The sequence below is a fragment of the Melanotaenia boesemani genome, chromosome 23 (assembly GCF_017639745.1).
Source record: "Melanotaenia boesemani isolate fMelBoe1 chromosome 23, fMelBoe1.pri, whole genome shotgun sequence".
Classification (NCBI taxonomy): domain Eukaryota; kingdom Metazoa; phylum Chordata; class Actinopteri; order Atheriniformes; family Melanotaeniidae; genus Melanotaenia; species Melanotaenia boesemani.
Genome location: NC_055704.1, coordinates 3,920,836 through 3,944,778, shown reverse-complemented (window position 1 = coordinate 3,944,778; position 23,943 = coordinate 3,920,836). Strand labels below are relative to the sequence as shown.

Below are 23,943 nucleotides of genomic sequence, written 5' to 3'. Positions count from 1 at the left end.
TTTCAGGAAGACCTAAGCTGTCAGATTATGAGGCTAAAATGATGTAAAATGAATGTATGAATAGATGTAGCAGCATAAAGGCCGACCAGAAGAAGAAAGCAGAATTTATTACTAACAGAACTTTGTAGAAATAACACACAGTGACCAAGCCTTTTCTCATCTACATCATTCTCTCAAGTCAAAATATTGGCATTGAAACAAACACACAACAGAAACTATTTACATATTTACACTTTTTATTCCAGCTATGCTCTAACTCAGCTGCTTTTTGGTGCCACCGTGCATTAAAAGTTTCAAATAGTTTGACAGGAAGTGGCTTTATCATCATGTCCAGGTCTAAATAGCGGTCTCTTAGCAACATAGTAGTGATAGTGATGTTTTAATGATGAAATGTGATAAATAATGCTGGTATCATTGTGGATTTACCAGTTAGTCTCTGAATAAACATTTAATGGCTGGATTGTAAACCTGGACGGGATAGAAATGCCTGGAAAACTTCCGTAGATCACCTAAGGGGTAACCACCACTCCCGAGACAAAAAAGGTAGACCTCGGGGATGCCAGCGATCTAGCGGAGTTTTAAGTGATAAATAATATGGAAAATGAAAATAAATACAGATATAGTGAATCAAATATATATTTACTTAAATATGTAAGTAGTTAATAAAAATAGAAAATAAATGTATTAATTGATTGTGTTTTAAAAGTAATTTAAATTAAGTAAATGAATGAAAAATATGTATAATTATTTCACTATTTATTTACTTCATGTTTTCTGAGCTGCAGTGCATCATAAATTCATTGAAAACTGTCACTGCGGCTCATCAAGAGATCAGGACATCTAATTGGTTAATCCTGCTCCTCAAGTCACTATTAATCAGTCCTAAATAAAACACCCATGCATTTAGTGCAGTGATGGCTAAACCCATAGATATCTCTACAAAGGTTAGATGTTTTATGGCGGAGCTTCGAACATCCTCACCCGGTGGCCATCTTGCCACAGGCTTGCTCTCTCGCAGGATCTGTGGTATTTGAAGGAAGGTGAGTGATCTGCACAAACATAAATACTCTTATTTTGCTGAAATCTTTACTGATTTACAAATGGTTTGGTTTCTTATAAAAGTTATTAATGTGGCTACAATTCTGGATACTTGATCATGTTGAAACTGCAGCTTTTGTCTGTGAAAAATTACTTCAACGTAGTTGTGTTCTCCATCAGAAGGATGGTGATGATGGTAAAGCTCATCAGAGCAGCAGAGCGGCTCATTAGCCAGGCTTCAGCAAGTTCGAGCCAGTCACAACCCATCAGACTGTTGGAGGCCCTGTACATGGTACGGAAAAGGATCGGGTCGGAGGATGTGTTTTTGCTAAAGGAGCACATCGGCTGCACACAGTATGGCGTAGACAGTCACCACCATGCTGCTGACATTAGCTGTGTGTTTTTAAGCTAAGTCTGCACCACATTGCCAAGATGGCAACACTTAACTTCCAGAGAAACAACATGCACCAGAAGCTCAACAACACAGTCCTGTTCAAAGGGTTTTAGCCAAGTCATGTTTTTTAGGCTGTTTTTTTTATTATTTATTTATATATTTTATTTTCAATTTTGTTTTACAAAAGCTTGTACTTTGATTACTGAGGTGTAGTTTGTGTTGTGTGAAGTTCTCTCTCTCTCTGCTAGGCCCCTTGTATCTGTCTAGTGAAATCTTAAGTTGTGTAATTTAATTGTTTGAGTGTAACTCGGAGCCTTTTCAGTGTTAAAGTAAATTCCACGGTTTCACTCACATCTCTCTATGTTTATCTCTGTCCTCCATTTGTAAATCTCTACAATAGTCCAGTTCTCTGTACAGGGTGGGGATTTCAACAAGGTGCAGTCCTTCACGTAAAATTGTAAATCTTGTACCTATTTTGTGTTGCAAGTAAATGTCACTTTTATGTCCAAGATGTTACAGACATTGAATTGAATAATGTAGAATAATGTATTGAATAATGTTATGATAATATATTACTAATATAATTAAAATAATTTGATTTATTACATGTTTAAATCAAATTATTTGATATAGTTAATATTCACACACACACACACACACACACACACACACACACACACACACACACACACACACACACACACACACACACACACATATATAATCATGTCATTCTGTATGCTGAGTTTATTAGTCTAGATATTTATTTAACATAAATGGTTAAAGCTCTGCACTAGAATCTTTGGCTAAAATAATTCATTATCATTATTCATAAATATTATTCATAAGTATGCATTTTCAGTGCTACATCTCTGGTGTTTATATCAAACCAAACCCAAAAAATTGCTTTAAAAGTGAACAAGTTATGGTTATTTATAAAGTGCATGCACCATTAAAACAATGTTATGAGCGAGCTGACTGAGGCAAGATGGCCGCCAGCATGGACGTTCAACCCCATTGGCCAACAGCACAGATGAGACCATCTAGCCTTTATTGTAGAAATCTATGGCTAAACCTATTAGCTACCATGATTACAGAAGAAGACTGATGTCATTTTAGCAGAGCCTTAACTTCAGACCAATGTTAAGGCTTCTCTCACCCAGCGTTGCCTTGGATCAAAAGTTACCTGTTAGGCAGAACACAGCAAGTATTCTTTAATGGTAGCTATTCTGCCAGTATGAATGTCTTGTGGAGTCCCGCGGGGCAGTTGTCTGGGTCCTCTTTTATTTTCAGTTTTCATTAATGATCAACCTTGTGCTGTAAAACATGCTGACCCGATCATGTATGCTGCTGATTCCACTTTGTTCTGTTCTTCACCGTCAGCCATGTTGTGTGAGAAACCTCAGGTGGAATTAAACAACATAATCAAATGGGTTAGAATGAACCAGCTGGTATTAAATTCTGCTAAAACTAAATCCATTGTATTGGGTAAGAAGCATGCTCTTGCTAATGCTACAGGGCTTAATTTGCTTGTCGGAGAAGTATCATTTGTGGAGTCAGCTAAGAGCAAACTGTTGGGTGTCAAATTAGATAATCTATTGACATAGTCTGACCAGACCGATCATATTGTTTCTAAGATGGGAAGAGGCATTGCAGTTTCTAGGAAATGCTCTATGTTCCGCCTTCTGTGATGCAGAATGTAGTTAGGTCACTTGTTCTGTCTCATCTGGAGAATTGCCCTGTTATGTGGTCAGATGCCGCTGCTACGCATCTTAGAAAACTTCAAATTGCTCAGAAGAGAGCTGCAAGATTAGTTCTTCATTGTTCTTTTAGGGCCAATGTAAGTGAGATGCACAAGAAACTAGTTAACTGTAGATATATAATTAAAACATTGTCTTATGATGTTTATGCACAATGTGACATGGAAGGGTACTCTGCATTTTTTTCAGGAGCAGATAACATTTTTAGGGTCTTGCCATGGTCATAACACCCGACAAGTGAGCACTGGTCATTTGGTGGTTCCAAAACCACTAATTAATGCTATGATTAAGATGGTACATTATAGGGCTTCATTGCCTTGGAATTAACTCCTTTTTAATGATCTTTTATAAAGTTACTTAAAAACAAATATTTTTTAATTAATTGGGTTATTGTTGGCTGATTATTTATGTAATGTGATTTATTTGTCGATTAGTGTCATGCTGTTGGCTTTTGTTTTATTTTATAGTGTAATGATCTTTGTATTTTTTTAATTGGTGGTTGGTTGATTTAAATTTACTGTGACTTATCGCTTGATTAGTGTATGCTGTTATGCGGCTTCTTTTTTTAATTTTGCTTTATTTGATAGTGCTATGTAGATCTTTGAACCTTTTATTGGTGGTTGGTTAATTTATATGTACAACGATTAGGTGGCTGGTTAATGTGTGTTATTATGCGGTTTCTGTTTTATTATTATTGTATTGTATGGATCTATGCATCTTTTTAATTGTTGTTGCCAGGCCCCCGGGAAGACTAGTGACCACTGAAATTTAATTAATGACATATTTAGTATTTATACATGTATTTATTCCAGTTGTATTAACTGTTCACTGCTGTGTTAATATTGTATTGTGGAACTTTTCGTCCCCCATACATTCGGGTTGATGCTTCTAATAATGTCGCAGTCTGCTGATCAGGCTTCAACTGACACTGAATAATGTGTGACTTTAGTGTTGAGGCAGTCTAAAGAAAATCCCCTGATTACCCAGCAGGTGGCGCCGTAATAAGGTCAAAACAGGCTGAAAAATTCAACACTGATTGGCCCAAAGGTGGTCTGTGCTGCTGCGTTCCTCCTCAGTTTTGAGTTCCAGCAACCAAGCACAGCTTCTCACACATATTTCATAGCAGGAGGCTGATTACAGCCTGGCAGGTGGATCAACTAGTTGCTATGGCGATGGTGTGACTGGTATGGCAAAGAGGAGGAGGAGCATGTTGTGGCTCATTAAAATACTAACTACGGAACAAAAAGGATGCCGATGCAGGTCGTTGTGATTGGCTCACCTGCATCGAGCCTCTCTGGCTGCAGATACGCCTGAACTAGTCTGTGAACTTTACAAAACCAACACTTTATCTCTTTAACGTGCAATGTGTTGGAAGAAAGCTTTTCCGAAGGCTGTTCTGACTTCTCTCTCCAGTTTGGGAGCCTGTGCTGACACACGTGGCATCAGTCGCTGGTAAAACTGAGGTGTGACTCTGACATCGGGCATGCTCAGTTTCCATGGCAACCACATGACACACCCGAGTCTCCTCCATGTGAAAACACTGAACTAATGTGACTAACCCCCCTCCACTTCTCCATGAAGCTCTGTAACTTGTCAACATGCATTTTTATCAACTCCAGTTGGGCTTTTTCACGCATCCCCTTTCAAACGTGGCATCGTCCTGGGTCTGTTTCCTTGGTGACGTTTTCAATTAGGGATCAATGCTTTAGGTTTTCCTTTCTTCATCTTCTATAATCAAACAGTTTTCCTTCTTTTCGGTGTAGGCAGTATGGACTTTAGTGACCACATCCAGGGCAATCAACTAACATCCTGTGAACATTTTCTTTTTTGTTTATTTTTCTAACTATTAATGATGGAGACTTGTCCTGTCCAGGTTCATGACAACATAAAGGTCTGGCTGCCCCTAGCCAAGAGGTGGTTTATGGATATAAGGGATGTAAAACTTCAGGGATATGGGGCACATATGAGTGGGAGAGTGAACATAGGAGAAAAGAGACAAAGATGCAAAAGTTTGCATTCTCCAGACATCGATCGATATTGAGAACAACAGCATACTATCATCATAAAAACAAACAAAAAAACCCATCTGTAATCAAACTGCTGCATCTGTAAAGACACTTAACAGAAAACATCCTGCAACTTCTGTAAGAACGCTAAGCAGAAACCATCAGGAGCACCTACAGGAAGAACAAATATGTTTATGAAAACATACCTGTAGATACGGGAGATTAAAGCTGCAGGACACTGGCTCAGTTACTGTTTGGAAATGTAAAGAAAGAGCTGTGTTTGGTTATGGGTTGCATTTGTACAGTGCCGTTTCAAGACACTTTATTTATTGTGATCTAATTAAAATAAATCCACATTAGTCCAATTTATAATAAATGTGTCCATACAAACCAATGTATTAAAATAATGACTGAGCTAAGAAAACTAATGGATTGAAATAAATCTTCTCTTTGATTCAATCCTCCACCCTGAGCTGCAAGAGGAGACAGTGGACAGAAATTATTATTTATTTTTTACATTTATTTATTTATTTTTTTTTTCATAAATCATTGTGTTATTTTGTTGCGATAAAATCAAAGCTGCCAGGTAGGTCAGAGGAGATGCTGAGGAAGACTGGGGCTACATAATTAACTGAAAAATAATCCAAGTCATAATATGTCATACTGATATGTTACCTGACCTTCATACAATATTGTAAAGACTAAAAGCCCATTAATGCTGGACGCAGATGGACAAACACGCAGACGGACGGACACGCGGACGAACGGACACTTTCGTCCATCTTCTGCGTTGTTTACGTGCATAATTTGGTCAGTTTTCAGGCCCTGTGGATCTGTCGCTCCACGTAGGCGGGAGCTTTGAAGAAAAGCTGTGTGAGTGTTTCAGGCAGTTTGTAGTGATGCATAACTGCCACCAACCCGTGTCTGAACCTGACGTCAGAACATGGAAGTGAACTCTGAACTCAACACTGCCTACTAGTGGATGAACTTACTTAAGCGTGGCAATGTAAAAGATGAATGCAGGGGTGAGAGCAGCAACGTTTCAAATGGGCGTATCTGTTTACGTACATGAGGGAGCAGAAATGGGTCTGAAAGAAAACGTTTCTGTTTGATAAAGATACCTGAAAAAATTAATCATAATGATTTTAACATGTTTTTAAATTAAAATGAGAATAATGATGTAGAATTGAAAACATTCTTTCTAACATCACAAATTCTAGGCAATTACAGCAAGTAAAAATGATCAGATATAGATTTTCTCTTTCTTTTCTTTAGAATAGAATAGAATAGAATAGAATAGAAATACTTTATTAATCCCTTCAGAGAGCCCTCAGGGAAATTTGGGTACCAGTAGCAATACAACACCAACAGTAAAGCAGGACAAGCACAAGACACAATATATACAGGTACAAAGCAAAATAGAGGCAAATAGAATGAAATAAATATAATAATAACAATAAGATAAGTTAAATAAATAATATAAACAAGCATTGCACACAGTAGACGTGGTACAGATTCCCAGTTCACTATTGCATGTATAAGTTATTGCAACTGTTTGTATGAGTAAAAATTAATAAAGAACTTATTGTACATGTGTTGTATCAGGCGGACTGCACACCTCCCTCTCCCCCCTCCTTCTCCCCCTCCTGCCTAATGCAGAGTTGTACAGTTTGATGGCTCGGGGGACAAAGGAGTCTCTGAGCCGGTTGGTCCTACTCTTGGGGAGGAGCAGCCTGTTACTGGTCAGGCTTCTCTGTGCACTGATGACAGTGTGCAGAGGGTCACTGGCATCATTCACAATAGCCAGTAGTTTTTTTAGTGTTCTCCTCTCTGCCACTGTCACCAGGGAGTCCAGCTTCATGCCAACCACAGAGCCCGCCCGCCTGATGAGTTTTTCCAGCCTGTAAGCACACCTTTTTTTCATGTTACCCCCCCAGCAGACAACAGCATAAAAAAGCGTACTAGCCACCACAGACTGATAGAACATCCACAGGAGTTTCCTGCAGATGTTAAAAGATCTCAGTCTTCGCAGGAAGTACAGACGGCTTTGGCCCTTCTTGTACAGGTGATCTGTACAGCATGTCCAGTCCAGCTTGTTATCCAGCCACAACCCGAGGTACCTGTAGTTGTCTACAATCTCCACCTTATCGTCCCTGATGGTCACTGGACGTGGTTGTGGGCTGGACTTCCTGAAGTCAATAACCAGCTCCTTAGTCTTTGAGGTGTTAAGCTGGAGATGGTTCATCTGACTCCGGGAGACAAAGTCACTGACCAGATTCCTGTACTCGTCCTCTCCATCATCCCTAATACACTCCACGATGGCTGTGTCATTTGCAAACTTCTGGATGTGACACAGCTCTGAGTTGTAACAGAAGTCTGAGGTGTAGAGTGTGAAGAGGAGGGGGGGCAGCACCGTCCCCTGGGGTGCTCCTGTGCTGCTAATAACAGTGTCAGATGTGGTGTCCTTTAGCCTGACGTACTGCGGTTTCTCTGTGAGGTAGTTACCAATCCAGGACACCAAGCAGGGGTCCACCTGCATCTCCCTCAGTTTGTCCAGAAGCATCAGGGGCTGGATTGTGTTGAAGGCGCTTGAAAAATCCAAGAAGAGGATCCTCACTGTGCCCCTCCCCTTATCCAGATGTACTTGGACACGGTGTAGGAGGTAGAGAATAGCATCCTCCACACCCACACCTGCGCGATAGGCAAACTGTAGGGGCCTGGGCCTGTTGCACTTGGGGCTTGAGGAGATTGAGGATGAGCCGCTCCATCGTCAGCTGGGATGTAAGTGCCACCGGTCTGTAATCGTTCAGCTCACCAGGTTTTTTTTTCTTTGGAACTTGAACAATACAGGATGTTTTCCACAGGGTAGGCACTTTCCCCAGCTGTAGACTGTGGTTGAAGACATGCTGGAGTGGTTCCCCCAGTTCATCAGCACAGGTCCTAAGCAGACGAGGAGGCACTCTGTCAGGGCCTGCTGCTTTCCATGGGTGGAGCTTCCTCAGTTCTCCCCTCACCTGTTCAGCTGTTATGTGTGAAGGGTGTTGAGATGGGGGGAGGGGTAAAGGTTGACAGGGGGGCTGCACAGGGGATGAAGTCAGGGAGGATGTGTACTGAAGTGGGGGAGGGGGGACAGTGGGCTGGTCAAAGCGGTTAAAGAAGATGTTCAGCCTGTTTGCTTCTTCCACTGTCCCCCCCGCTGTCATGGCCTTTGATCTGAAGCCTGTGATGGTGTTGACACTATCCCAGACCTCCTTCATACGGCTCTCACTCAGTTTATCCTCCACCTTCCTTCTGTAGGTGTCCCTCGCCACCTTCAGGCATTGTTTCACCTCCCGTTGTGCTAATTGCTTTGCTTCCTGTCATGGTTCATGAAAGCCACCTTCTTCCTGTTGAGGGCAGCTTTGACATCTTGTGTTATCCAAGGTTTGTTATTTGGATAACAACGGACAGTCTTATTGGGGGAGACTACATCCAGCGAGAAGTTGATGTAGTCCGTCAGACAGTGCTCATCTATGTCCTCACCATGTTGTCTCAGCAGTACATCCCAGTCAGTGATGTCAAAGCAGTCTCTCAGAGCATCCTCTGCCTCAGGTGACCACTTCCTGATCGAGCGTGTGGTTTTAGACATCCTTTTGACCAGGGGGGTGTACTGTGGCTGTAGGTATACCAGGTTGTGGTCAGACTTTCCAAGTGGGGGGAGGGGGGTGGCTCTGTAGGCATCCTTCACATTGGAGTACAGCAGGTCTATTGTTCTGTTGTTCCTTGTGGGACAGTCTACAGCCTGGTAGAAGGAGGCCAAGGTAGAGTCCAGGGAAGCATGATTAAAATCCCCAGATATGACCATAAACGCCTCGGGGTGCTTAGTCTGCAGCCTTGCTGTTACTGTGTGTATCTTCTCACAGGAAGCTGATGCTTCCGCGCTGGGCGGGATGTAAACACAGAGTACGATCACGTGACTAAGCTCCCTCGGCAAGTAATATGGCCGCAGACTAACGGCTAACAGTTTCAAGTCATGGCAACACAGTTCCTTTTTCACTGAGACATGTCCTGGGCAACACCAACGTTTGTTCACATACATGATGAGCCCCCCACCTCTGCTCTTACCGCAGGCGTTCATGTCTCTGTCAGCTCTCACAGCAGTGAAACTCGGTAGATCCAAGTTAGCGTCCGGTATCGCATCAGTGAGCCATGTCTCTGTGAAGGTGTATAAGCTGCAAGCGAGATAATTCTGTTGATTGTTCAGTGCCAACAGCTCGTCCATCTTGTTAGGTAGTGAGTTGACGTTCCCCATTAGTACAGAGGGGATCACTGGCTTAAAAAGTCGTCGAGCAGCCTTTAGCTTAGATCCTGACTTGCAGCCTCTGTACTTCCTCCTCAGCTCTGTCGGTACGTTGTGCTGCATTCCGACGTTAGTCCTCCATGCAAAAAGTTCATCTCTTGAATAAACAAGATGTGTAAATGCCATACTAGAGTTAAAAAAATATTCAATAGAATCAAAAAATAGCATATATATACAAAAAATAAGGAATAAAACGATAGGAAAGAAAGAAAGAATCACTCGGTTGTGTAAGAGACACTGGTAAGGCAGCCGTTTCCTAGAGCGGCATTTAAAAAAAAATATATATATATATATAATGATGATGATGATGATGTTCCATAATAATAGTTTATCACTGTGTTTGTGACTCTGCCAGTTAATGCTCATATTTTCCTTCAAGGTTTCATTAAGTTGATGAACTTGAGTCGTGGATTTCTTGTCTATCCAGGAGTAGAAGAATCTGCATTATATACTTCTGCTTGTTTATATTTTCTATCCACTCAGTTACATGATCCAGCAAATAAATGTCTATCACACGTCGCTGTCCTACGGCCTTGAAGCTGCCATCAGCAGAGCCAGAGTCACAGCTGTGTAAATCCTGCAAGTGGGACATTTATATGTGGGATTCTTTCTGTTGCTGTGATAATAAACTGATAGATGTTAACACATCTGCCTGGAGAACATCTGGAGAAGCTCTAGAAGAAACCATCTGTCACATGTCCCGATATCAGGGCATCACTGCAGATTCAGAGAGACGGGGTGGTGAAAGTGACAGTGGGCATGAAAGAGCTGACTGGTTTCTGTCTGACTCAACGCTACCAGGCTTGCTCTGGTTCAGCAGCCATTCATCACCGGCCAATCATGCACACACTGCACCCTGTGACATCACAGGTGGGCTGCCCTGCTGGATGATTGTGGTTGCTATGCCAACGGGCTGAGGCTACAATTCCACACCTGTGTGTGTGTGTGTGTGTGTGTAAAAAACGGGCTGGATGAGTTTGATCTGGAGTGTTTACAGGCTGAGCCATCACTCTGATCAGGATGTGGTGAAAACAGTTGCTTCTACATTTCACTCCCATCCTCAGGTGATGCCCTCAGTAATGTAAAGCGAGAGCTTATTGATACCTTTGAAGACTCAGTTTAGTTGATAATGCTCCTGTCTCTTCCTGATCAATACTGCTGCATAGCACTATTTTACTGTGAATGTATATTTTACTTACCTATAGTGGAATTAAATTACAGTCTCAACGCTTGTTTTGGCTTTTATTTCTTTATTATTATTACTATTATTATTATTATTATTGTCATGATTATTATTATTATTTATTTATTTATTTATGTATTTAATTATTATCATTTTTTTACCTTTTTACCTTGTCCTGGTGGTGGCAGAATGATGGTCTGGCTGCCATGTTGTGCCAAACATATTTGCTTTGCCAAGGGGAGCTTTATGGGTATAAGGCTCTTCCTAATCCGATTGTTTTCTTTATTTATTTAAATATATTGTGTAGTGGATTCCAGCATCTTCAAAATTAAGATTGGAACTTTGGTTTAATTCTGACTGAATAAAACATTTGAGTGATTTTTCTCCTTACAAAACAGCTCTAATTCCAAACGTGGGGGTCTGACTGGTAACAACCCAGGACTCAGATTTATGACTTGGTTTCTAGTTCCACAGGTCAACAAAGGTCAACTCTCCAACCTGGACTGGGGGAGTACTTTGTTAAGTTATATCAAAGATCTGGGAAGTTTCTGAAATTTAATCTTCTGCAGCCACAAATCTGCCAGGATTTGCCTTGCAACAAACTGAATGTTTTATGGATTTCAGATGGAACTCATCACCAGGACCTCCGTCCTTCAAAACTTGTTTTTCTTCAACTGATAAACTCCCTTTCCTACAGGTTTCAACCCCTTATGGAAACCAGGACCATCTGGCCACACCAAGATATGTTTATCTTACATTCCAAAGGGTAATAAATTAATTTGAGGTCTGTCTGATCCCACCACAGAAAAGACTTTCTTTGCTCAAAGAGAGTAAAAATTCTGTCTTTATCATTTTAAAGTAATTTTCATTTATAAGTGTGTGTTTTATTTTGATATTTGCATACCATGCATATAATCATTATCATTTTGTACAAGGTTTAATCAACAAGCTTGATTAATTTGACCTGAAACTTTATTAACATGTTTATCTTTTCAAAGTATCGCCTTCTAACTATTTAAATTGTGTGATTATTGTTTTTTTTATGTTTCATTTAAGGCTTTAATAATTTGGACATACAGATATATTTACTAAATGTTTAATTTGATACTCTTTACAAAATAATCAGAGTTTAGCACCTATGTCTGTTATCTGAGCCGACCACCAAAGTCCTGAATGCTCATTGGTCAAAACTAATGGTCCCACCAGAGCCGTCGATATACTCAGAGTGGCGACACTCTCATTGACTCCCGTGCACAAAACATGGTGGCGCACTTTTGGGTTACTGTAGACATTCAATAGGTCCAAACACCAGATCAGACTGCGGTCATCGCCAATGCGTTCCATTAGTTTTCAGAGGTAAGTCGGTGCAATTTCAGGCTTATAAGTCACGAAAATGCATATACATTCTGTCGGAGGTCTTGCAATAAAATAATTATGTCTGTTCAATGTGATAAGTTTTTGTTTGTGTTTTGCCTTTGTGTGTTATAGATATTGTCCTTTTACCCCATGGCCTCCCAGCTTTTTTGTTTAGTTCGAATAAGTGTGGTCACGGTCTTACATTATTTATTTCAGTGTACTGATCAAGTGCATTGTTATTCATAAATTTATAGAATTTGATGTTCAATATTACTTAGGTTAGTGGTATTATCACTGTGTTCTCTTATTGCTGGTTTAGTCTGGTGCCCAGAGATGACTTTTCGGGGTCCTTTGTTTTATTTTAAGGTGAAGAGTTTTTTTCATGTACTGTGGATTTTAATGCGTAGTAGCAGGGAAAGCCTGGGGGTTGGTAATGCTTTTGATGACATTACATATAACAGAAAATCACAGAGCAGATGACCTGTTAGGTAATTATCCAGAGCTTAGTGACTTTTCTCCATTTAATTTTATTTAAACTGTTTAAATATTTATTAAAACTGCCTTGTCCCCTTTAGCTTACCATGTTCCACCAACAACTGACCAATAATCACCTAAAAATCACCTAAATTTATTCCTTATTATAAACTTCAAAGCAAATCAACTTTATTTGTACTGCACAATTCAACAACATGGTGATTCAAATGGCTTTACAGAGACATTAAAAACATAAGAATATATGAAGCATAATTTAAAATAAAAACAAGACCATAAGGGAAGAACATAAACTAAGCATGATCAAGTTTTTAAAAAAAAAAATCAAGCTTAAGAGAGACAGTACAGATTTAGATTTACATACAAACCATTGAAATGCAGCTGAGAGACAGAGTCCTGTCTGAAGGGGATCTTCGGTGTTGTCTGCATTGTGTCTTTGACTTTAACTCCATACTGCTGGGATATTACATGCTACCACACGGCTGCCTTTAATAATTAGATGAAAGTAAGCCCTAACAACATAATCATTTAATCTTACAAAAGTGAATTGTAAGGACGGTTATCAGTAAGAAATATAGAGGATAATGAGGACCATCATGTCTGATCTTTAATAAATGCTAGCTTGTTGTTTAAGATGAATATTTCCCTCCAAAAATGGAGTGCGGGTTACACTTATTTAATCTATTGTCAAACATGATTTGATCATTACTTAAATCAACATTAACATAATAAAGCATTCAGTGACAAACGTGTATGTGCAGCAATAATATGTTTATTTAGTTTTCACCCTCAGTAATCCGATCGCTGCTGTCTATTCCGTAGTAGAGTCTAGCAGCGCGGCTTTGTTTGGAACTATTGGAGGATCCATGACCCACGTGGCCGCTCTTACAGCGAAGTCAACGGAAGTCACAACTCTGAGTTTATCAACGGCTCTGGGTCCCACATCCACCCGTGGGGGCGTGTCATCGCATTAACACTTTTGAAACTCAAACACTAAGAGTTTAAATCTGTTTTCAACTTCCCCTGAAGTTGTACCCCAATCTTCTTCAGACATGGCTCCTTTCCAGAATCACTCAGATTTTTTTCAGAGGTCCTAGACAGATGATTTTCTTCTTCACACTTCTTCGGAATGCGAGAGAGAGATGAGGCATGAAGAATTAAGTTTGCCGTGATGTAAGAACATCATCAGATACTAAAGTTTGGGCCTGCATTCAAGATGCATGATTGATTTAGTTCCTTTTTGGACTGATTAACTCAGTTTAGTTCATGTCTTTTCCAGCTGATACTACTCTTTTTAGTTATGTTTTTATCTTTTTGGATTTTTTAATATTGATCATAAATTTTGATCTTTAATTTAGATAACTGGTTAACTGAGCCTGACAAACGCTTCAGAACCAGTTGTACAGAGTTTTCCTTTCGGACCGATCCAAAGCTGGACTCTTAATCTTGTGCCATACCACGACAAGCCAGATCACTGTCCACCACCAGCAACACCATCGATACAGCGGCGAAACGAGACCGCCCCAGCAGACAGTGCCTTCAGACCCAAGCCTACGAACAGGCACATGGGACAAACCTCCGTTCTCTCTGGAAGCTGCGAGTTGGAGCTACCACCTACTCAAGCTTCTCCTGGAGCTGAGAGTCACCACAACGGTTGTAAGTTGCCTCTGGTCCGAACAGAACCGGACTGGTCCTGCCGGGTTCTCCTCTGCTTGTCTGCCAAGGAATGGTTGGTCGCCTGACAATGATCTTAGTAGTTTAACATCTTATTCAAACTTCCAGCTTAAACAGTTTTCCTCTTTCCTCTTAAGATTCAGAGATTCTTTTTCAGTTTTCCAAACATTAGTTTAATTAACACCCCAGGTTAATTAACTTTTGCTTAATTTCTTACACACATTTTATTCATTTTGATACATTAGATTGAAATAAGCATCTGGTTTGGACACCATATTCTGCATTTACAATGTTTGATTCATTTTCCCATGAAGTCCTTTGTAAATATTCCTTTTTCATTTATGCATGTTTAGTCTAGTAATAAATATCTCATTTCGTTGCTGTCGGGCAAAAACCTCCTATGTCTAAAATTCGTGATTTTCTTTTTCCTTCATGAATCAGTTCTATTAATCACCCTTTTTGTCTGTCTGTAGTTTTACAAATATTTAACCAAAGATATATGATGTATAACACAATACCAAGTTTGATGACATTATGTCAATTATTACAAAAACCATATAATTTTGTTCATTTTTTGAAAAATAACAGTTTTGGACATAGGAGGTGATATTTAATCTAAACTGGTCTGGTTATTTTGATCTTCTCCTTTGAATCATGTTATGAATTAAGAATTCACATTATTAGGGCCCTGAGACTGATTGATTGATGACTGATTGATTTGACTAGCTTGAATTAATTAGTTTATTCACTTAATTAATTTAGTACTCTAATGGTGTCCACACTGCCATTAGGTCAGTATCAAAGCTGTAGTGTGGTGGTGCAATTCTGATAAAGCCCCCCTGCCTTCAGCTGAAAATGACTGAATGAATAAAAAAACAATAATAGAAGTCTGATGTCCAACACCTCCATTCATGTGAAGCATGTATGGGCAGAGAGTATTGTTTGGAAACAAATACTGTGAGTTCTATCCAAAACATTTACTAGAATTTGCACTGACTGCTCAGGTTTATCCTTTTTTATCTTTATTTTCCTATAATTTTTTAATCTTGTATAGTAGATTTTATATAGGTACATATTTTGATTGTTTGTCATTCTTATATATTGTGACATTTTGTAAGATATTGTGAGAATGAGCCAGTCTTTTGAATGGCTCTTTGAAAGGAACAGCTCCTCAAGATCAGGCTTCCTTCAAAAAGCCATAAATCCCATCTCTATTGTAAGTTTATTTACATTTGAGCTTGGATTTAACTCCTCAATGAATTCCAGAAATTCACGCCATGAAATGACACACACATCCTCCTCTGTGTGGTACAGGTACGTTTTGTACCTCTGCCAAAGTGGAGGTCATGTCCTGTCCGTCTGTCCGTCAGCAACATAACTCTAAAAGTTATGAATGATTTTGATGAAATGTCAGAAATTAAATAAAGGAACAACAGATTAGATTTTGGGGGTGATCCAGATCACCGCCTGGATCCAGAAATTTTTTCAACAGTAGAACCGTCAGAGGGGGTCATTTTGACGACCCTGAATGCAGCATAAAAATAATAAAGGTGGCGTTTACAGAGGCCCATTTTTTCCCTTTGAATCTTTTTTATCATTCAGAAGTAGACAAAAGTTTGATTAATAATTAATTGGTTAGCATGTGGGATTACTTTGGGCTTGTATTTCAAATATAAAAAGTCAAATACTTGCTAGCTTACAACATTCACTCATCAGCTACCATAACATTAAATCATTTTATTTTTATCAGTTATTTGAGGGGGAACTATTAGAAAAAAGCATCATATAATGTTAAAGCAAGGAAACACAGCACTGGATGTCGGCTGATGAATGCATGGCGGGTCATTCTGGCATGGATGCAGCTCTGGTAGAGGACCCTGCATTCAGTGCAGCCATGTCCAGAACATCATAAAACAATACAGCAGTCCATCTTCTAGTTGCAGCTCCAGATGAAAACTGCCTCTGCATCATGTCATGGATGTCTACTCCTAATTTGGACCTGTTGTAGTCAAGAGGAACTGATTATTTCTCCTCCATCTGAGTCTTTGATGGAGGATAACCGAAGCTTCTTCTGCATTCATTCTTCTGCTTCTCTTCATTTTTTATTAGGTTTTGTCTGTCTGTTAGCTTCATAACTCTAGAACCATCTGCTCTGTGCTGCCTTTAACAAATAGACTTGTAGCCAACTGCCTCCATTGGTTTTTTATGTTCTTAACTGTAAATTGAATGCTACTTTTAATATGGTTTTAAAACAATTATGTTTTAATCTTGATCATTTTAGAACTATTTTTTTAACCTTGTTTATCTAAGAACTATAAAGCACCTGGAGATGTCGTAAGATTTTAAAGTGTGCAATACAGATAAAATGTATTATTATTATTATTATTATTAAAAGTTATGGAGGAATTTTGACTTCATTTTCAGGAAGTTTAAACAATGGAATAAAAGAACAAGAGAGGGTGGGCTGTTGGGCCTTTTGGGGTTTTTCTCAGGTGAGTGAGCTTGGTGGAGGTCTCAAAGTGCTTCTAGTAAAATTTAGTTGACCTCTTAGATTATAACCCTGTCTCTGTCTTTAAACATTGTTTTGATTGTTACCTGGAAGTAAATTGTTGTTGCTTTGAAAATGGTAAGAGCTGTTTTAGGTTTGACTTTTTTCCAGCCAGAGCATCACATCACACCCCAGTATCATTACACCACAGCTGAGTCAGCATCTACTGGATAAAGAGAGATAAAGCAAGAGAAAGGGACAGAGCAAGAGATGCAACCAACATCAGACTGACTTTTGCTGGCCAAAGTGATTGCAGAGAAGAGCCAGGATGAAGATGATGATGGATTAGCTGTCGTTGGGTGGTGTCAAAGTATGGAAACCTGCCAAAGTTCAGTAGTTCTCCTTTAAGTTTGAGCAATACAACAACTAAAATGCTCATGAATAACTTAGGAGAATAATATTAACCTCTGTGTTTCAATGGATTTTCACAAATACAGAATAGAGTGTTAGAATGCTACCTCCCCCCAAAAAGCCCGGTCTATATTGATTGGTCCGTTCCAGTGGTCTGATTAGTCAGTGATCATGTAGTTGAAAGGTTTGGTGTAAAGGTTTGTAAATAACTTCCCTTCTGTTGCTCTGGGTCCTTCTTTGTTAGCTGGGGCTAAATAAAAGCTCATGGGGTGATAAAGGCTGCAGTAACTTACTTTCTTTTTTTTCCAACTCAACCTCTATTTAACCAGGAAAAGCCTCATTGTATCCTGGGCGTGACAAAAGTTTACAAACACAAAAGCAACACATATTCTGGCTTTTAAAAACAAAATAAAAACAAATAGAAAATAAATAAAACACCAAGCAGAACATCTACAAACAGATGTAACTGCCTCTAAATCATGAAGCATTTATTAAAAGTGTCCAAAGAGAGAAGTTCATAAAGTTTTAAGACTTTTTGCAGTTCCTTCCAATCAAAGGGAGCAGCAGACATAAAAGGCCTTTTCACACCTCAGTTTGCACCTTGGGGACTAAAACAATAAAAACTCAGGTTAACAGAGACTAAAAGATGGAGAAAGGTTGAGAGGGAGGAAGGAAGCAGATCAAGAATAGCTTTGTAAATAAGAATATACCAACATCTCAGCCTTCGTATGGACAAAGAGCAGCAATAAACAATAAACAATAAACAATGGCGAGTAAGAGATTTAAAATTTGTAATGATTCTCCAAGCCTTGTGAAACACAGTATCCATAGCACATGGACTCTGAGAAGAGGCATGAATGTACAGAACATCTCCATAAACTAAAACAGACCTTTCTTGTTTTACTCCTCAAGATTGCGGTTGTTAAGCTAGAACCAACAACAACACATAAATCGAGCTCATTTCAACTTGAGCTTATATTCTAGCTTCATCCACCGGGATGTCCCGGACTTCTACAAATAATCTATGATAGAGTGAAACAGCCAGTTCTGATTTGTTTATGCCAAACACAATTTCAAGACTTCTAAGATTTTTCATGTTTTTATCTGCTTGGCTGTGTAGAAGCTGGTCTGAAGCAGCAGTTGCTTCCAGATATCAGAAACTGAAATGTATTTCTCCAGTTCAAAGCTTCAGCCTTTCTTGGGTAAAGTATAAGGGTGTGTGACCTCACATAATCAACTTTTTAAGGTTAGAACATCTAAACTGTGGAAAAACTCAGATGTCTCACATTTTCCTGAACATTATTGGTTATTTTGGTTTGTTTGACCACCACTTCACTGGCTTGCAGTACGAGAGTAAAGATGATACTAACTCTAAGGTAAGCATGCTTCAGAGTAATGACTCTGTGAACTTCTTTACAAATATAATAGTTTTTATTAATAGAAACCACCACCCTGGCAGTTAGAGGACCTACCATGATGCACTGATGCCTTCAGAGATGACTCTCATTCAGTCATCCACTTGTGTGTATGTGTGTGTGTGTGTTGCTGAGCTGTGCCTTTGACTTCTTGACCAATAATTTAACTCTGGCGCCTGAGCTGACATCACCATGCTGCACCTGGTCTGACACTGCTGGTTTATATAGATGCATAATCAATGCATGTATTAATAAGTGTTGGAATGACTTACAATATAATAAATGATCATTCATGGATGCATTTAATTTAATGTGACAACTAGCTTTATCTTGGAAATATTTCTAAACTGATAAAAACAAGAGCTAATTAGATTATGAACATATTGGTCCAGATTCAACCCTGGCTTACAGGGATGCCAAGATTACATACAGTGCAGTAGGTAAAAGAAAAAGAAGAAGAAAAAAAAAATCAAGATTCTCTGTTACACATGAAGCAGAGCAGAGACATAAAGCAGAGACAAGGACTCCGTTTCATCTCTGTTTAGCTGAATAAAGTTATCAGGCATCCGATCTTTTATGGACTTTATGCAGCTTTACAGGGAGGAAACTTTAGAGAAGTCATTAGGGCTGCAACGATTAGTTGAAGTTGTCGACAATTGTCAACAATAAAAATCGTCTTCTTTATCTCTGCTAAGAGTTGCACAATGCACATGCAAAAAAAAAAAAAAAAAAGAAAAAACTAAAGTGAGACATCATTGTCTTCTTTCACTATCTCTACTGAGAGTCCACCAGGGGAAAAATATGGACAAGGGAGCAAAACGGCGGCAGAGGAGGCCAAAAGTCTGGGATAACTTGATGTTAAACTTACAAAATAAATTAAATATGTGTAAGATTAGTAAAACCGACCTTGCGTGACACGGAAGTACGTCTGCAATGCTCGAACATTTTAGGAGGAGGAACGTCGGACTTACATTACAACCTCATGCAAGATTCATGAAGGTTATGAACAGAATCTGTGACAAAGGGCAGCCTTGGTGGAGTCCAACCCTCACTGGAAACGACGCTGATTTACTGCCGGCGATGCAGACCAAGCTCTCACTCCACTCGTACAGGGACCGGACAGCTCATACAAGAGGGTCCAGCACTCCATACTCCTGCATCAGTGAAAAGGGGTACCACTGGAGGAGCGAAAAGGTCCAGGACACCTATGGAAATGCTTATTATATTCACTGTTATGCCCACGAGTTAAACTTAGTTATGCAACAAGCCACATCCCACAGATCAGTCACTTTTTTCTGATATCGGAAGATTTTCTTCCTTTTTTTCCAAGTCAAACAAGAGAACCACAGTGCTTAATGAGGTGGTGGCACATCGTCTTCCAAGTTTTCTTGCAGATTTAGCAACTGTGCTGCCTTTCTCTGGCGCAGTCGTCTTCATTCCTGACTTGTTTTTTCATCTATGGGCAGTTTGCCGCTGCACTGGGAGCTTCACACACTGATTGGCTGAGTGAACCATGTGGGGTGGCTCACGTGCAATTGGTCCAAGTGTTTCCTGACCACTACCGTAAAGACTGTAAAAGTTGCACCAGTTAAAATAAAAGCACCTGGTCAGATTTTATATTTTAACTCCGGGTCCATGTGGGACAGGTTCTGGATCCGGATCCGAACCACGGTACGCTTGTTAGTGACTTCTGTCTTAGTGACTTCTGTCTTACATGAATCTGGAGGTTTGCTTTAAAAATCCAGCATAATAAAAGTCATATAGTCAGACTTTTCATATGTTTTCACCACCATCAGCTGATAATTAAGGCCCCAAAAAGGCCAAAAGCCAGTCCAACAACATTAGTATGTGTGACTGTGTTTGTGATTGAGTAATGGAAAAATCTGAAATGCAGACCGCCTTGATAGACATGAACCAAAATGTACATAAGTCAGTGAGTTACACCACAATGTGTGGTTTGTTGCTGACTGAGAAATATTAGAAATGTAGTTTTATATTGTTTCATGGACAATTTTCACAATATTGCTGTGGCCCTTGGACACTGTGCCCAGGGGACCATGCACTTTTAATATGGCCCTGATGTTTACGGACACACACTGCACCAGATTAAAAGAGTCAATAAGGTTTAAAAAGTCCTTCACCAGCAGCCTATCAGGACAACACACATGAATATTAAAATCCCCCAAAAAGTGCACGGTTATACTTTGGCACAATTTCAGCCAGAAGATCAGAAGTCTTTCACAAAGTCTTTATTATATTTGGGTGTTTGGTACATGACAGCACCCAGCACTGGGAGACCCACCTCAAATAAAGTCACTTTAAAGCTGGAGAGTGGGGATAAAACAGTGCGCTGCTTACATTACATACATAGCAGGAGCAGCAGACGGCCAGACGCCATCTTTTTTCTGACACAAAATGTCCAAAATGACCACCTTATGTGAAAGGATCCTGCGGTTTCAGGAAAATGGAGGAAGACAAGCAACAATACGAAAACACGGTATTAACCACACAGACATGATGAGACCAACAGTGTTTCTGTCTTGCAGCTCTATAATGAATTTAAACAGATAATCAGCATCTGTGGGAGGTCTTTGTTGTCAGTGACCCGCTGCTGCCTTTCTGTCTGACTGGGCTAAACAGATTAACACTAGGCCTCATCTACCTGTCTGCCTCTCTGGATGATCAGGACACTGATGAATCAGCAGGTCGGAACAGGTCTGAACACATCTGCTACTCACAGCATAGGGCTAACTCTTTTAGCAGCATCGTGCTAACACCTTTAGCAACTGCATGATCCTAACTTCTTCAGCAGCATAGGGCTAACTCTTTTAGCAGCATTGGGCTAACTCTTTTAGCAGCATTGGGCTAACTCTTTTAGCAGCTGTCTTACATCTCTGTCAGTAACCTACAAACCAGGGCTGCTTTTCATTACTCTGACGCAACCAGAGTAAGTCAGAAAGAAATGTCACACTCTGGTATTTAGCTTTAACCTTTATTTCTACTGCTAATAGATGATCAAGGTCCAAACCTCACAACTAACATAATACATTTTCAGATAGAATATAAAACTGAGCTGACATGGACAATCTGAAACATTAAAAACTTTAAAACAAACTTGAAATGATTAGTTTTTAAAAGCTATTTATTACTATGTAAATATGTAAATAGTAATAGTAATGTAAATGTAAAACGTAAATAGTAATAAATAGTAATAAATGAATGTAATTAGTAAATGCATGTAAATAGTAAAAAATCAGATTGAAATAAAATGTGTATATGTGCATCACATATAATTTAATATTTGACTTAAACTTCCAGAATAGAGATGAAAAATGTTTTTGACTTGAACACTTGATTTATCTTTGTTGTAAAACAGCCTTTGATGGAGGCTGTTTTTATACCCAATCATGACATCCTCATCTGTTAACAGTTAGTCTGCTGGCTGGAGAATCTTCCAGTCTTTCGCTTTTTTTTCTAAATACAATGAAATGACATTTTTAAATTACAGTTCAGAATCTGAAACCAGAGAAAGTATGGCGTTACATCTCAGTGGAGAACTCCTGCGATCACAGCAATGTGCTCTCTCAATTAAGAAACTCGCTGTTGAATTGATAAATACGCTCCTCAAGGTATTTGGGTGAGATATAACGCCATAGAAGCTAACATTTTTAAGTTTCTTCTATAAAAAGGGACTGATCCATCCACTAAAGAATAATCAAACCAAAGTACAGCAGCTCTTATTGATTGGACAATTTCTTCTAAAGGCCAGGTGTGATTAATATAACACATAACTTCCCGACCTTAAAACAATGTGTTTCTGACTGGTATTGATGGACATTTATGATGGACATTCCTGAAACTGTTGTTACACTGAAGCATCCTGAGACTGAGAAACTGGACTTCATAAGTTTAGTTTCCATCACTTTATGGCACCTTGTCACATGCTAGCAACTGGATAGCAACACTTTAACAACCTGATCAAGAAAAAACAAACAAACAAACAAACAAACAAACAAACAAACATAAAAACATGGTAAAAGTCTTTTTGACATGTTTTCTTTTCCTTGGGACAACAATAATAAGAATCAATGGCTTTTAACAAATATTGAATTGAAAATTGAAAACAAATTGAATGAATAGAATGAATAATACAATAACAACAGTTAAATGATAAAAACCTGAAACAGTAATGGGATAAACACTTGATGATGACTCAGGCTGGTTTATTTCCACAAAGATTCATCAGAATCACTAAAACTTTGCTCTATCAAACAATACAGCTGGTAGTTAAAGGGTTAAGATAATATACACCAAGCTACTCAAACTACAGGTATAATCACCTCTACGTCAACCAGGTACAAAAAACTCTGACAAAACACAATGAAGTCTGCATGGTCTGGCAGCAGAAATAACATACATGAAGGGTCTGCTGTGTTCTCTGTGCTACATCTTTAACATGACCCTGTGATCACAGCAGTGAAGTAAATGTTCTTCTGAAGAGCTGCATCTCCGACCATCCTCATAGTCTCTGACCGATTTGTTCTCTTTCACTCAGACATCACAACGGTCGTCTAAAGAAACCCTCCTTAAACTGACAGACACTTCAGTAGGCAGAAGTCAAATCTGTAAAGTATTCAGACTTCAGAGGCTTCAGTGTAACAGCTTTAACCTCTGATGATCTTCAGAAACACAAGCCACCAACATATTTTCTCAGCTGGTTCTGCAGCTGATCTTTCATGTGAATCTTTACTCTGGAGACATTGTCTCTGGGGACAGATGCTTTCTGGCTGGACAGACACTTAGCTCATTAGTTCACATTGACATCACACACATGTTAATATTGCTGTGGCCCATCTCTCATCCATATACAAATGTTTAGCTTCTTCCATTTCCAGACAGCTGGAAACAAACTTTAAAGGTCCAAATATCCTCATCTGAGTATGATTTATCATGCAAGAGCGAAGTCATCATAACTTTAGGCTGTTTCATGATTAAAATCTTTACAGATTTGACTTTAAATAAATCTAATTAAGACTCTTTAAAGATGTACACACACCCTGCAAAGTAAAAATATCCAAATGTTCTCATATGAATAAGGACATGAAGAAGAAATCAGTGTTCCTGACTGGTTTCTGGAGAAATTATTGGCTTGTGATGAGGGTTTATCATTAATATTAAAATAAAGCTGATTGCTCTGAGAGTAAACTAATATAAAATGATGAATGTGTGTGTGTGTGTTGACCTCTGGTTACCTGCAGCTCTTGTCATTTACATTTCTAACATAGTTAAGTCATAAATGAGGAAATTAGTCTGCGAGTAATTGGCTGAGTGAAACCACCCACCTGCCTTCATCTCCTCTCTGCTTCCTCTTTCTGGCTGCTGTCACG

General features: G+C 39.2%; 1 protein-coding gene across 1 annotated transcript in view; it reads right to left on the bottom strand.

The window, feature by feature from the left end:
* Window positions 1-23,943, bottom strand: part of LOC121634369 (calcium-activated potassium channel subunit beta-4-like) — a 62,365-nt gene that overhangs the window by 6,690 nt on the left and 31,732 nt on the right. The gene's annotated exons all lie outside the window — the stretch shown is intronic.